Genomic DNA, 14,817 nt, shown 5'->3' with positions numbered 1-14,817 from the left:
TAAAATGTATATATATTATTAGTATTGTGCTGCTGAACGCAGGCAGCACTGTTTTCATGGGGGGTTGCAAATGAAGCACATAGACCTGTGTAAATTCATAGGACTGCAGGGCAGGATACAAAGTATAAAAACCATTAGATTGCGCCATATATTTGCTGTTTACCCTTTACTTATCAAATGACCCCTTTAGTTCCCCTGCACAATGGATGGTCACCTGAGGATTCATTTTTCAGCATCTGAGGAGTCAGGCATCTGAGGATTCATTTTTTTCTAAATTGCAGCTGGTATTAACCTTCTAAGCAGATTCCTTCAATTGTTCTGGCCAGGCCTGGATTTGTGGAAAGGCCACCAAGGCCCGGGGCTAGGGTGGCAGGATTTTAGGGGGACGGCAGGCTGTCCAACCACATCCACATTGTGTTCAGAAACACTGGGATGCGCAGGAAATACAATATTTTTTTTACAATTTCCTGTGTTCCAATCTCCAGTCCTCCAGACCTGATTAAAATTTGCATATGTGCATGAATAATGGGATGGGGACGACTAATGACAGCAGGCCTAGGGGCACCCGCTATGTAAATCTGGCCATGGTTCTGGCTCTACCAGTCCCTCTAGAAAATAAGAACCCAAAGCAGATAATTCGTAAGGCAAATATAAAATGTATTGGCACCAGAGACAAAACTATCAGAATTTACATATTTTGCCTAAAATGCATGTTCAGTAATAATTAGGGGGCCAATTCATTAACTTCGAGTGAAGGATTCAAAGTAAAAAAACTTCAAATTTTGAAGTGTTTTTTTGGCTACTTCGATCATCGAATGGGCTACTTCGACCTTCGACTACGACTTAGACTTCGAATCGAAGGATTCGAACTAAAAATCGTTCGACTATTCGACCATTCGATAGTCGAAGTACTGTCTCTTTAAGAAAAAACTTCGACCCCCTAGTTCGCCACCTAAAAGCTATGGAACCCAATGTTAGCTTATGGGGTAAGCCTATTGGGTTGAAATCCTTCGAATGCTTCGATTCGAAGGATTTAATCGTCCGGTCGAACGATTATTCCTTCGATCGTACGATCGCAGTATTTGCGCAAAATCTTTCGACTTCGATATTCGAGGATTTTCATTCCCAGTCGAATATCGAGGGTTAATTAACCCTCGATATTCGACCCTTGATGAATTTGCCCCTTAGTGATGGGTGAATCTGTCCCGGTTCGCTTTGCAGAAAAATTATCGAAACCCCGAAAAAATTAGCGAAACCCCGAAAAATCCAGAAATGCGTAAATTTTTATGCGCTCGACAATTTTTACACGTGCAACTTTTTTGTCTCAGCGAATTTTTTTGCCGGCGAATTTTCACAGTGGTTTCGGCAAACAATTCACAGGTGGCTAAATTCGGAAATTTGCCGAAAATCCATGCCTGGCGAAAAAGTACGCCCAACACATTTACTAAGGGTCGAATATCGAGGGTTAATTAACCCTCGATATTCGACCATCGAAGTAAAATCCTTCAACTTCGAATATCGAAGTCGAAGGATTTACCGCAAATACTTCGATCGATTGATCGAAGGAAAAATCGTTCGATCAATGAATTAAAATCCTTCGAATCTAACGATTCGAAGGATTTTAATTCATCGATCGAACGATTTTCCTTCGATCAAAAAAAGCTTAGAAACCTTATGGGGAAGGTCCCCATAGGCTAACATTGGTACTCGGTAGGTTTTAAGTGGCGAAGTAGGTAGTCAAAGTTTTTTTTAAAGAGACAGTACTTCGACTAGCAAATGGTTGAATAGTCGAACGATATTTAGTTCGAATCGTTCGATTCGAAATTCAAAGTTTTTTTTAGTTCGAATCCTTCACTCGAGCTTAGTAAATGTGCCCCTTAATCCCTACTGCTAGTTCATCCAATGTGATATTTTCAATTATATTATACCCCTATTGAAGAAGATAAATGGATCATATGAGCATCTGCACTGTCGAAAATGGTATGTGTGTTCATTAGGGATGTAGCGAACGTCGGAAAAAAAGTTCGCGAACATATTCGCGAACTTGCGCAAAAATGCGAGCGGTTCGCGAACGGTTCGCGAACCCCATAGACTTCAATGGGAAGGCGAACTTTAACATCTAGAAAAGACATTTCTGGCCAGAAAAATGATTTTAAAGTTGTTTAAAGGGTGCAACGACCTGGACAGTGGCATGCCAGAGGGGGATCAAGGGCAAAAATGTATCTGAAAAATCTGCCTGTGTGTGCTTGGAAGAGATAGTGTAGGGGGAGAGCTGTTAGTGATTTCAGGGACAGATGATAGTAAGCTTGCTGGCTAGTAATCTGCTTGATACTGCTCTGTATTGGAGGGACAGAAGTCTGCAGGGATTTGAGGGACATTTTAGCTTAGGTAGCTTTGCTGGCTAGTAATCTACTGTTCTCTTTAAACAACTGCCATACGTTGACCTTGTAGGCATTGTTTGCCCAGTTTTTTTGGACGCAGCCACTGAAGCACAGTTGCCAGAAAAAATATGCCATATAAATGCTGAAAATAGTAATTTTTCGTCATTACGTAAAATATATGAATGCTGCTTGAAAAAAGTGACTCCGGTGTTTTTTCTGGAGACGGTAATATTATGGATATTTAGACAGAATGGGAACAAGGTCACACAGCTCGATGGCGGGTTGAAGAAAACAGTGTGCAAATAATGCCTACAAGGCCAACGTATACACTACTACAGCGGTGGATACGGATTACGTAAAATATATGAATGCTGCTTGAAAAAAGTGACTCCGGTGTTTTTTCTGGAGACGGTAATATTATGGATATTTAGACAGAATGGGAACAAGGTCACACAGCTCGATGGCGGGTTGAAGAAAACAGTGTGCAAATAATGCCTACAAGGCCAACGTATACACTACTACAGCGGTGGATACGGATTACGTAAAATATATTATGGCTGCTTGAAAAAAGTGACTCCGGTGTTTTTTCTGGAGACGGTAATATTATGGATATTTAGACAGAATGTGAACAAGGTCACACAGCTCGATGGCGGGTTGAAGAAAACAGTGTGCAAATAATGCCTACAGGGCAAATAATGCCTAAAAGGTCAACTTATACACTACTACAGCGGTAGTAAAATAAAAAAAAGTAAAATAAAAAAAAATGAATATTAAAAAAAAAAAATTAAAGTTGGTGCTGCTGAACTACTAGGAGCAGCAGATTAGCACACCAGTCCCACTCCCCAACACTGCTAGACTAATAGCACTGGGCTCTTATAGTAGTAGTAGTAGTAGTAGTAGTAGTAGTAAAACAACAAAAAAATAAATAAAAGCAGTCCTTACAAGGACTACTGTTATTGCAGCAGTCAGCAGATGAGATCAGAAGCAGGACAGCTGCCCACTGCAGCTACATACAGAGCACTGCAGTAGAAGGTAGATTACTAGCCAGCAAAGCTACCTAAGCTTAAATGTCCCTCAAACCCCTGCAGACTTCTGTCCCTCCAATAACAGAGCAGTATCAAAACGATTACTAGCCAGCAAACTTTCAACTGTCCCTGAAATCACTAACAGGCAGCAGCTCTCTCCCTACACTATCTCTTCAGCACACACAGGCAGAGTGAAAAAACGCTGCAGGGCTTCGGTTTTTATAGGGAAGGGGAGTGGTCCAGGGGAGAGCTTCCTGATTGGCTGCCATGTACCTGCTGGTCTGGGGTGAGAGGGCAAAAAAAAGCGCCAACAATGGCGAACCCAAAATGGCGAACGTCGCGCGACGTTCGCGAACTTCCGGCGAGCGCGAACACCCGATGTTCGCGCGAACAAGTTCGCCGGCGAACAGTTCGCGACATCTCTAGTGTTCATGCATTCAGGTTCTTACAAACAGAAAATGAGAAACCAAATGAGAAACCATTTAGATCCCATCGTACTTCTTCATTCCAGTGTTTCTTTATGGCTCTGTAACCTTGAATACAATAAATTAAATTTATTTGGCAGTACAGCCAACGCAAAGGTTAATATTCATGCAGTTGGATCAGGTACAGCTACAGTAGGGCCAACTTACTGTAATATGCCATTTCACATGCCAACATTTCACTTTCAGTTAGTGAAAAAATGTCTCCTGCTGTCTGGTAGGTGAGTCATTCAACTATAGGCCATAGAGAGAAGAAGTAATTATGCTTTGGAAACATATATGGAGTAATGTTTGGTAAAATACTTTTGCATTGCTAAAGATGAAGAATAAAAAATACTGGGGGAATTATATAAATGTTTCATGATTCCCTTTATGCATCTTAAGCCAGTATGACTGTATGTGATGTTATATCTATATTATGCATAATGCTTTTTGATTTCTATCACGTAATTTAATATTTGGTATTGTGGTTTTTAAGATTCTCTGGAATCAACCATTTATTTTTTGAAATGGGTTTCATTGATTATAGTGGGGACTTTTTTCTAGGCATTTGCCATGCATTCCAACAATGCCAATCCTTACTCACAAGAGGTAGCAACAGATTATGTACAATTATAGCTACAATCACAATAACCTCATTTATTGCGGCTCCAATGCCCTCCTCTGTTCTTACCCTCCCATCTATGAGGAAGGTATTATTCATTCTACACTGTGGGGCAAATTCACTAAGATGCGAAGTTGCGCCAGGCGCAACTTCGCCGCGCTTCGCAGCACTTCGCCAGGGGTAGTTTCGCCAGCGCTCCGCAAATTCACTAAAATCCGAAGTTGCGCTCAGGGGTAGCGTAAGGTTGCGAAGTTGCGCTAGCGTTGATTCGCTATGTAAAGCGAAGTTACGCTAGCGAAGGCTAATTTGCATACGGCGCCAAATTCAAATTTCAATGGAGGAATACGTATCAGCACTACAAATGCCTAGAAAACCTTCAAATCAGCAAATAAAAATTTTATTTTGCCCTACACATGTGCCCACTGTCTAGGTAAGTTGCCATGAGTCAGGAAATGTAGGGGGGAAGGAGGGGAGCCCCAAAAAAATTTTTGATCTTTTTCAGCCTATCACCCATAATGTAGAAAACACGCCAGCGTTTTTTGGGACTTAGAAAAAAAATTGACTTTTTTTTAAACAATCCCTATCTACTCTATTGCGCTTCGCCAGGTCTGAGGTGGCGAAGGAAGTCTAGCGTAAAAGGTAGCGTTCAGTACACTGCGCAAGTTAGTGAATTTGCGTAGTTACGTCGCTAGCGAAAATTCGCCAGGCGTAAGGGTGCGAAGTAACACTAGCAAAACTACGCCAGCGTTCGTTAGTGAATTTGCGCAGTAACGAAAATGCCAAACGCTAGCGAATTAACGCTAGTGTTCGGCGCTTCGGCGCTTAGTGAATTTGCCCCTGTGTCTCCATCTGCTGCATCTATACTTTTGAATTTTTAATTTCTCATCTGAAACATGAAAAAAAAATTGTATATATACAGGTATGGTATCATTATCCGGAAACCCTGTTATACAGAAAGCTCCGAAATACAGAAAAGTATCCATAGACAGCATTTTATCCATATAATCCACATTTTTAAAAAGTATTTCCTTTTTCACTGTTATAATAAAAGAGTACTTTGTTTTGGATTTATTTAATCTTTACCTTATTTTCTAGCACACTTACAGTATGAAGATCCAAATTATAGAAAGATTCTTTATCCAGAAGCCCCCAGGACCCAAGCATTCTGGTTAACAGGTCCCATATTTGTATAAATATTATTACATTTGTTTGTTCTTGTAACCCTAACTAGGCTAGGCTAGACCTTACCCGGCTAATAAACAGGCAGAGCACTGGTTACATTTGACCCTCTCTCCACTGGATGGGCCTTAGCTACGAAGCTAAGGGTGGAGGAACGGTGTTGTGGAACTACACCTCACTTGTGCTGCGTGACTAAATAACAGAATTAGACGCCAGAAGGTTCTTGAACAAAACAAATAGCAACAGGCTTTATTCTCTTAACCCTTTCAGTGCCAGCAGAATTTCGCATTTCATTTATACTCAGTACTTTTCTTTTTTTTTTAAAAAAAAAAAAAATAATGTATGAACATTTGGAAAAATCACCTCAAAACTTTCACTTTGCAAGTTCTATTACACAAAAAAATACAATGACACTGTAAGTACACATTTAGACAAATCCAAAACGGGTAACTATGCCTTTCTACTCCAAACTACTGAGTTGCAAAGCTTTGTCAAAATTGTCGGTTTTAATGAAATACCTGAAACTACCAAGCTGCAAAGCTATGCTGAATGTAGCAGTTTTTATGAAATTTCTAAAAATCGTCTCAAAGCTTGCATTTTACCCGATTATTTGGGTCACATTTCGTAACATATCAGCATAAAACAACCTAAATATGTATGCCATGGATCTACTGAACAATTGATGCCCAATATGCATAGATTTACCAAATTATGTGGCGTACAGAGACCTCCAAATAAAAATAGCTCATATGAATTTTCATGGCTGACACTGGCTGCTGCAATATAAGCACCCGGTATGTGTATTATGTGCCATAAGACCTCTGTACGGAGACCCTAGAAAACCATATATTTTTGGAAAGTACACATTCTGAAAAGTAAATATCAGGTAAATATTTATTTCTACTCCAAACTCCAAACTACCAAACTGGTAGTAGTAAAGCTGTACTAAATGTAAAGCTGTACTATATGCAGTGATTTTTATGAAATTTCTGAAAATCGTCACAAAGCTTGCATTTTACCCATTATACACCCCACATTACATAACATATCAGCATAAAACATCCTAAATATGAATGCCATGGGTCTACTGAACAGTTTGATGCCCAATATGCATAGCTATACCAAACTATGTGGTGCACAGAAACAAATAGATATATAGCTGACAAAATTTACATGGGCAAATACAGTAAAATCACTAAACTCCAATAAAACCATAAAAATCAATTCCTTTTTTGGCTAGTGTAATCAGCAGTCTGAATCACAGTTTGAATATTTTAGATTGGCTAAATAGGTTTTACGGACAGAAACAAGAGTGCAACACCTATGCAGAGCTGAAAATGCAATAGAATTCCTAAACATGGCTAAATATGCACCAAAAGCACCTAAATAGCAATATAACCACAAAAATAACATTAAAAAGACATTGCTTTGTGCGGTTAGCGAATATGCTATTCACAATGGCTGCTCTTGCTTATTACGTCTAACAGCTTCACTTTCCTAGAAAGTGCTTTACAGAGAACTACCCTGTCCTGACTACTCCTCATTCACGGGGTCCCTGACTTCACCAAAGCCTTCACTTTACTGGGGCCTGAGCTCCAGGCTCCCATTACCATCCATTCCCTCCTGGAGTGGCAGGGAGGAAGCTCCACCCTCTGCCCAGCACTATACTGAAGTGTGACATGAACTCGTCATCAGTCTCTGGGCCAGTGACAAATTATGTACAAATAATTTTTATTCAATAAAGAGCTAAATAACTCAAAAACCACAAATAATAAAAAAAATGAAAACCAGTTGCAAATTGTCTCAGAATATCACTCTCTATCTCATTCTAAAAGTTAATTTAAAGGTAGAAAACCCTTTTAAGTATAAAAATGTAGTATTCATGCCGTTACACTACCTAGAAATGAGATCTCTGATATGGCTAATGAATTACATATATATATATATATGTATAGGAGTATCCTTATAAACAGTGCTTAGTGATGTCATCAGTTACAATCATAGCTTAGTGATATCATTTTTGTCACTCAAACTTGTGTACTAGAATAAAGAAAGTATCCCCCTGTTAAAAAATATGAGTATATTAGAAGTCACCTTAGAGTTGTTCCATTACCTGTATTAAAGCACTCAAGCCTGATGCTTTTAAATGGTCATGGAACTCCTCTGTGACTATAACATCCTTATATTTAAAACATGGGATATTTTATTCATTATATAAAAGATAGCTCTTTACAGGGGCCTAACTACAGAGGAAGCAGACCCTGGAGTTGCAGGGGGCCCAAGAGATACATGGGGCCCGCGAGGCCGTAATAAATTAGCAATATCAACATATATTGATAAAACAGGGCAACCTCTGGATACAATTAATTTGCTGTGGAGCCCAGTATAACCTAGTTATGCCACTGGTTCTTTATAAAACAATAGAGCCATGAATACCCAGTAAATTATATCCCTATGGTCTTTGGTAAAATCATCAGATATATTTAGTGCCAGGTGATGCCATTTCTTTCACGACTAACTGAAACTTGTATAATAATAATAATTTTAATAGATGATATACCCTGTTGTAAATAAACTATGAAATTATTAAACGGCACCTTCAACCTTATGCCTTTATATAGTCATGGAACTTTTTGGTGATGTATAATATCCTTATATTTTACAATAGGGGTGCAGTAATCACTATATAATAATCATGAAATATAGAAATGGTAATAATATAGCAATAACAACATTACAAAGATTCTGCACACACACACAGGCATGCCTCTACACTTACTCATGACTTAGGATAAATTCTATTTATTGACTAATGGCATAGACTGATGGTCAGACATATTGAGCTTGTGTATTATTTTATATCAGCTCCGTATGAAAGGCAAAAGTCATGCAGTGAACTGTGATGCTGTTGATTCAATTGTTGCTTGAGTTTAATTCTTATAGTAGATAACAGACAGTAATATATTTAGTTAAAAATTTGGTGTGCAGTCCTTTATTTTTAACTTTTTTTAAAAAAAATTGAGAACAGTACATACGATATTTTGTATTTTAAGGCAGGCATTGCACATTTTTCTTTAAGCAAATTAAAAAAGCCTTACTAACTATACAAAGAGAGAGTTGTATGTGCAGCAGATGCAGAAAACATTGCTAAAAACTTCCAAATATAGACAATATAACCTCTCGTAAACTTTCCTTTGACATTGCTGCTGATAGAAGTTCCTGTGCATGCAAAAGAGAACGCACACATCAGGCTATCATCTCATCCAACTAAACCATATTCACTGTGTATAATCCACAATGAATCAAAGCAGCTGGCTGAAATACAACTCAAGAAAAAAGGGAAAAGGCAATCCCTATGGCACCAGTGAGATCATACATTATTATTTATACAGAAAGTGCCAGCAAATTCCATAGCCCTGTACACGTATAACAGATGGAGCTTATGTTACTGCCATTTCATATGTGCTATAACTTGTAGCAAGATTTCCGATCCATGGCAATAACCATGGACACTGGGTGCCATGGTTATTCCAAAATAAATTCTGCTATTGTTCTCTGCCTTCCAGGCAAGTTAGTGCACATTCTGGGGTCAGCAGTAACTTCATCTGTATAATAGTGCACATTGATCTTCGGTTATACAATATATTGATGAGGGTTGCACAATGGCATGTGCCAATATTATATGCCCCTTGCACAACATATAATGATATTGGTTTCTATCTATATGATGTGTAGAATGTGTAAAAGACAGCTTTTACTTTTCTTATGGTGCATTAAAGTAGAACTAAACCCTTAAAATGAATATGGCTTAAGATGCCATATTTTATATACAGATATGGGATTTGTTGTCTGGAAACCCGTTATCCAGAAAGCTCAGAATTACAGAAAGGCTGTTTCCCATAGACTCACTTTTATCCAAATAATCCAGATTTTTAATAATAATTCCCTTTTTCTCTGTAATAATAAAACAGTACCTTAATTTGATCCAAACTAAGATATAATTGCTCCTTATTGGATGCAAAACAAGCCTATTGGGTTTATTTTATTTTTAAATGATTTTCTAGTAAACTTAAGGTATGAAGATCCAAATTACAGGAAGATCCGTTATCCAAAAAAGCATTCTGGATAACAGGTCCCATACCTGTACCACACTTATTGCACCAACCTAATTTTCAGCTTCACAATAGCAGCAATGATCCAGAACTTCAAACTTGTCACAGGGGGTCACCATCTTGGAAAGTGTCTGTGACACTCACATGCTCAGTGGGCTCTTGACAGCTTTTGAGAAGCTGAGCTTAGGGGTCGTCACAAATTTAGGATTGGCGGTAATATAAGATGATACTACAGAAACGCTTTTCAGCCGGACTAGGGATCCAAAAGGAAAGGTACATGCCTGGCCTCCCAAGCTTTGCTCCCTAGACACATGCCACTTCTGCCTAACCCTAATTCTGGCCCTGGCAGTAAATCAGCAGAAAAGAAGATGGGGAGCTACAGGAGCAACTTTGAAAACACATATCTTCCCTGCTAAAGGGCTGTGGTTATCGTACAGAAGCCCAAAATATAATGTACAACATTCCTACCCTTCTTCTTTAGTTAAGCTTTAGTTCTCCTTTAAAGGAGAAGAAAAGGTTAAAACTAAGTAAGCCTTATCAGAAAGGTCCATCTAAATATACCAGTAAACCCCCAAAGTAGTGCTGCTCTGAGTCCCCTGTCAAAAGAAACACAGCATTTCTTTCCTTCAATTGTGTACACATGGGCTTCTGTATCAGACTTCCTGCCTTCAGCTTAAACCTCATTGCCCTGGGCAAGAGCATGCTCAGTTTGCTCCTCTTCCCCCCCCCCGCTCTACTGTAATCTGAGCCCAGAGCAGGGAGAGACTCAGGCAGGAAGTGATGTCACACCAAGCTAATACAGCAGCTCCTATCCTAAACAAACAGAGAGTTTCTAGAGCTTTTTACTCAGGTATGGTAAAACATTCTACATACAGCAGTACCTCCAGGTTGCTCGATTTCATTTCTCATTTTCTTCAGTTATGAATAATGGCAGCTAGTAAAACATTTAGGCTACACGTTAAACGCAACTGCTCTATTCTAACACTTTGAGGCCCATTTATCAAAGGTTGAATTTTAGTGGTTTTAGAGGTTGTTAAAACCACAAATAAACTTGTTCCCATGAATGTCAGTCATTTATCAAAAAAATCAGAACTAAAAAAAGCATGAACAGGAAAAAGTCACAGAAAGTGTTGAAAACCTTGACTTGATAACTACACATTTTTTTCATACAAAAGCCAACATCAAAAACATCCGAACACCTCAAAAACCACAAAGCAATGAAAGATCTTCCAGTTGTAAAAGGGACATCTGCCATTGATTTCTACATGATTTTGACAGCTTTTAATGGAGTATTTTCTGATTTTGAATTGTCGTGGTTGAAAAAGTTGTGTTTTTTTCGGGATTTTGACAACAAAAATCCCAACCCAAAAAAGCTGTGGTTTAGTAAATCAGCCACATAGTATAATGGTTTATTTAACTGTCGACCCATATACTTCATATTTTATCTGATTATATTTTCATTGTTGAAGTATAAAGGCCACACTAAATTACCCATAAAATATATTTATTAACAAAAATATAAGTACAGTTTAGTAAATTACAATGATGTCTGTTTATGGCATGTGTTGTGTTGTTCAAGCCTGCTATTGCTTAGTGGTGCAAAAGTGGACCAGATTTTAAAGACCTGAATGTGACCACAAAAAAAATGTTAGCATAAAAATGATAAAAAAAATGGATTATCCTGTTAGATAAACAATCACCATCTTTATGAATATATACAGTTAGTGATGGGCGAATTTATTCATTAATTTGCGCGATTCGCCGCCAGCGAATAAATTCGCGAAACGCCCGTGAAAATTCACGTCAAAAACGGGCGCCGGCGTCGAAAAAACGGGCGCCGGCGTCAAAAACGAAACGCCGGCGCTGTTTCGCTAAATTTTCGCAAATTCGCCCATCACTATATACAGTATATAAATTAGGTAATATGGCAGCTAAGATGTCAGAAAGCCCTTATTGTCTTCTTTAGACAAGTTTAAGTTAGATTATAATGACTATTTGTTTTTAGTGCTATGAAAAATAAAATATCAAATTACCAATAACTCTGCCCAGCCCTGGACTGGATTTTCCTCCTAAAACTTTCAGTGTTGGTTTCGTTCATGTTGACTTCTCATAGGCTCAGGTGGGTGAGCAGATGGGCTTTCAAGCAACTTCTGGTGACTCTGGAACCTCCCCAGTTTTATAGTACTACCCATGTACCTCTCCCTTCAAACCATAGAAGATTAATGGATGTAACCAATGAATGTGCCAAGAGGGAAGAGCCCCTATGCATGGAGGTGGGTAGGGTAAACTATGAAAGCATCTGAAGCAGCATTTTATTAAGTGAGCATCTCAGTGCCTTGGTGAACTATTGCTTTGGAAGAATTTAAGACTTTTTCAGATAGGGTCAAGAGAGAGTCAGGAATGTACAACAAGAAATTTCTGGCCAGAAGTTTGTTTCAACATCAATTATTTTATGAAGTTTTTTTAGGCACTGAGCAGAACTTTTAAGCAGGACAGTCCATTGTTTGCTGGTTGCTTAATTGATTTATTTTTTTTAAAGTAATTAAGCCCAGAAGTGACCAAACCCACTTGGTAGATGTGTTAAAGGACATCAACCTAATAAAATATTATTCTTTTTTATTACAAAAGAAAACACAATTCTAAGCAACTTTGCAATATAATTTCATTACAAATTTTCTATGGATTTTAAGTTATTTGTACGTGTTGCTATTGAAAGCAGTGTTTGTCTGTCCCTTTCTATACTCTGCACTGGTGGATCGGGCTTTTAAAACAATATAACACAAGCCAAGGGATTGATATACCTGACTTGCTGGAGGTTTTTGCAACATTAAAAAGTAACAACCAGGAGTTAATCAAATGCTGCTTTCAATAGCAATTGCATTTACAAATAACTTTTAAAGCACTTACAATTTTTAATAAAATCATAATGGAAAATTGCTTATAATTATGTTTTCTTTTATTAGGCAAAAATCATTTTTTTGGGTTAACATGTCCTTTAATATGTGTTTGGCTATCTTTGCATCTCCACCTATGAAATTCTGTGAGAAGGGATGCGAGTTGGTGCTTTATAAATGTGAGTTACTTTTAATAGTAAATGAATAAATTGTTGGTAATGAATGATTCCGTTTGTTGAATTCAATAGGACCAGATATGGAACATGAAACTAATCACATATGAACAACAATCTCTCAGTTTGTCTTTGAGAAGTGACATGAAAATGTGTATGGGAAATTTGACCCTCTCCACTAAAATAAGGAGCTGCTAAAACGAGTGCAACAATTCAACGACTCTATACATTATACTTGCAGTAAATCCTGCTGTTTTTCTTTAGTTCCGGCCCAATGACATTATAAGTGCGAGGCACCTTATTCCTGACGCTACAGCATTTTATTTATTCAGTTGTCAGAACATGATTGTTAGTATTTTCTCACTGTATAAATATCGTTATGCAAACCCTGTTGTGCTTTATTTGGTCATACTACAAAACAGGTGGAAATGCCTTTCAAAAAAACCCTATAGTTTAATGTACAAGAGTTTTTTTGTTTTTTTTTAAATGAACATGATTAGTCATGTAGTAAAACCCCTTGACACTCTAGTGATAAAGACTGTGTGCCCAAGCTCAAACTTGTCACATTTCGTGAATTTTTTCCCCCACAAATATGAGCAGTAATGATTACTGAAATCAATGCAAGCGGATGTCCTATTCTCTGCTCTACCCTTTGATGAAAGCTCTTTAATCCATACTATGTAATGTAATAGGATTTGTGAATAAGTCATTGGCTGTCTTCTTTAATAAAAGGCAAGTAAGACTGTTCTATTCATTTAATAACTGTGGCCACCTACGTGTCTAACGCCATTATATGAAAGAGCTAATAAATTAATGGCCTGTGTTCAACATAATAAAAAGATGCCTTTTGAGAAGGCAACGTTAAAACAACAAAGGCACTTTAAACAAGGTATAGTGTTCAGAAACCAACTGAACATGCAATTCTTTATTCCCATGAAGCCAAATATACATTAAATTGATTAAAGAATACATGGCTTCACTGAAAATGTATTTTCTCTCTTTTGCTGCGTGGGAATACTTGAAACCTAGTTTTGCGCCTTTTAGTTTTAGCTAGAATCGGGGGTGGATTTAGCAAAAGTCGAGTTTTTCAGTTTTTTTACACAATTTCACAATTTGAGAAAAAAACGCAGATGTGAATATACTTGAGAATAATCTTACGAAGCCTGAATAAAAACGCAAGAAAAGTCACCAGAAAAAGCTCGCCAAGTAAAAGCTGGTGAGGTTCAATGGTGGTGAGTGGGAATAGTCTCTAACTTTATTTATTTTTCCAGTTTATTAAAAAATTCCAGTTTTTAAGCTTTATTGAAAATAAATATAGTATTCGAGAAAAAAGTTTTGTTTGAGTTCTTTTTTTTGGCCCTCGTGTTTCTTTTTTCCACTCAACCTTGAAAATGAATAAATAGGCCTCTTTGTTTGATTATGAACAGGATAGGACCCTGTCCCTAATTCTGGGACTCTTGGATAAAAACAAAACCATGGCTCAGATTAAGCTAGAGATATAGGGGAAGATTTACTAAAGGGCGTAGTGGCCATCGATAGCAAAAATTCGCCAGAATTCCCATCCGCAAGGACATTGCCAATTTACTAGCAGGTGTAGAGGACAATTCGCTAGCGAAAGAGAACATCCCTAGTGTAGTTTTGTGCGCTATCGACAGGGAGTTTTTGCTCAGGTGAACGATCGTACTCTGCAAATTCACTGAAGTCTTTCTTTAGTATTTTGCCAGTTTCCTTCACCACCTGGCGAACTGATAAGCTGAAGCTACATCCTCCTCAATCTTATACCAGCGACATCATATCAAAGTCATAAAAGTTCTAAAAAACGCTGGGGTTTTTAATATTTTTTTCCACCAACCATTTGAGGGGCATGCCACATTTGTTTTAGGGTGGGCTCATGTCTAGGGCATTAGAGGATCTCTTTTGTCTTTATTTTGCTTCCTCTCTTTGGAACATTGCTTTTGTTTTTTTTT

Source organism: Xenopus laevis, chromosome 5S (genome assembly GCF_017654675.1).
Source record: "Xenopus laevis strain J_2021 chromosome 5S, Xenopus_laevis_v10.1, whole genome shotgun sequence".
Lineage (NCBI taxonomy): Eukaryota > Metazoa > Chordata > Amphibia > Anura > Pipidae > Xenopus > Xenopus laevis.
This window is presented reverse-complemented; position numbering follows the sequence as displayed.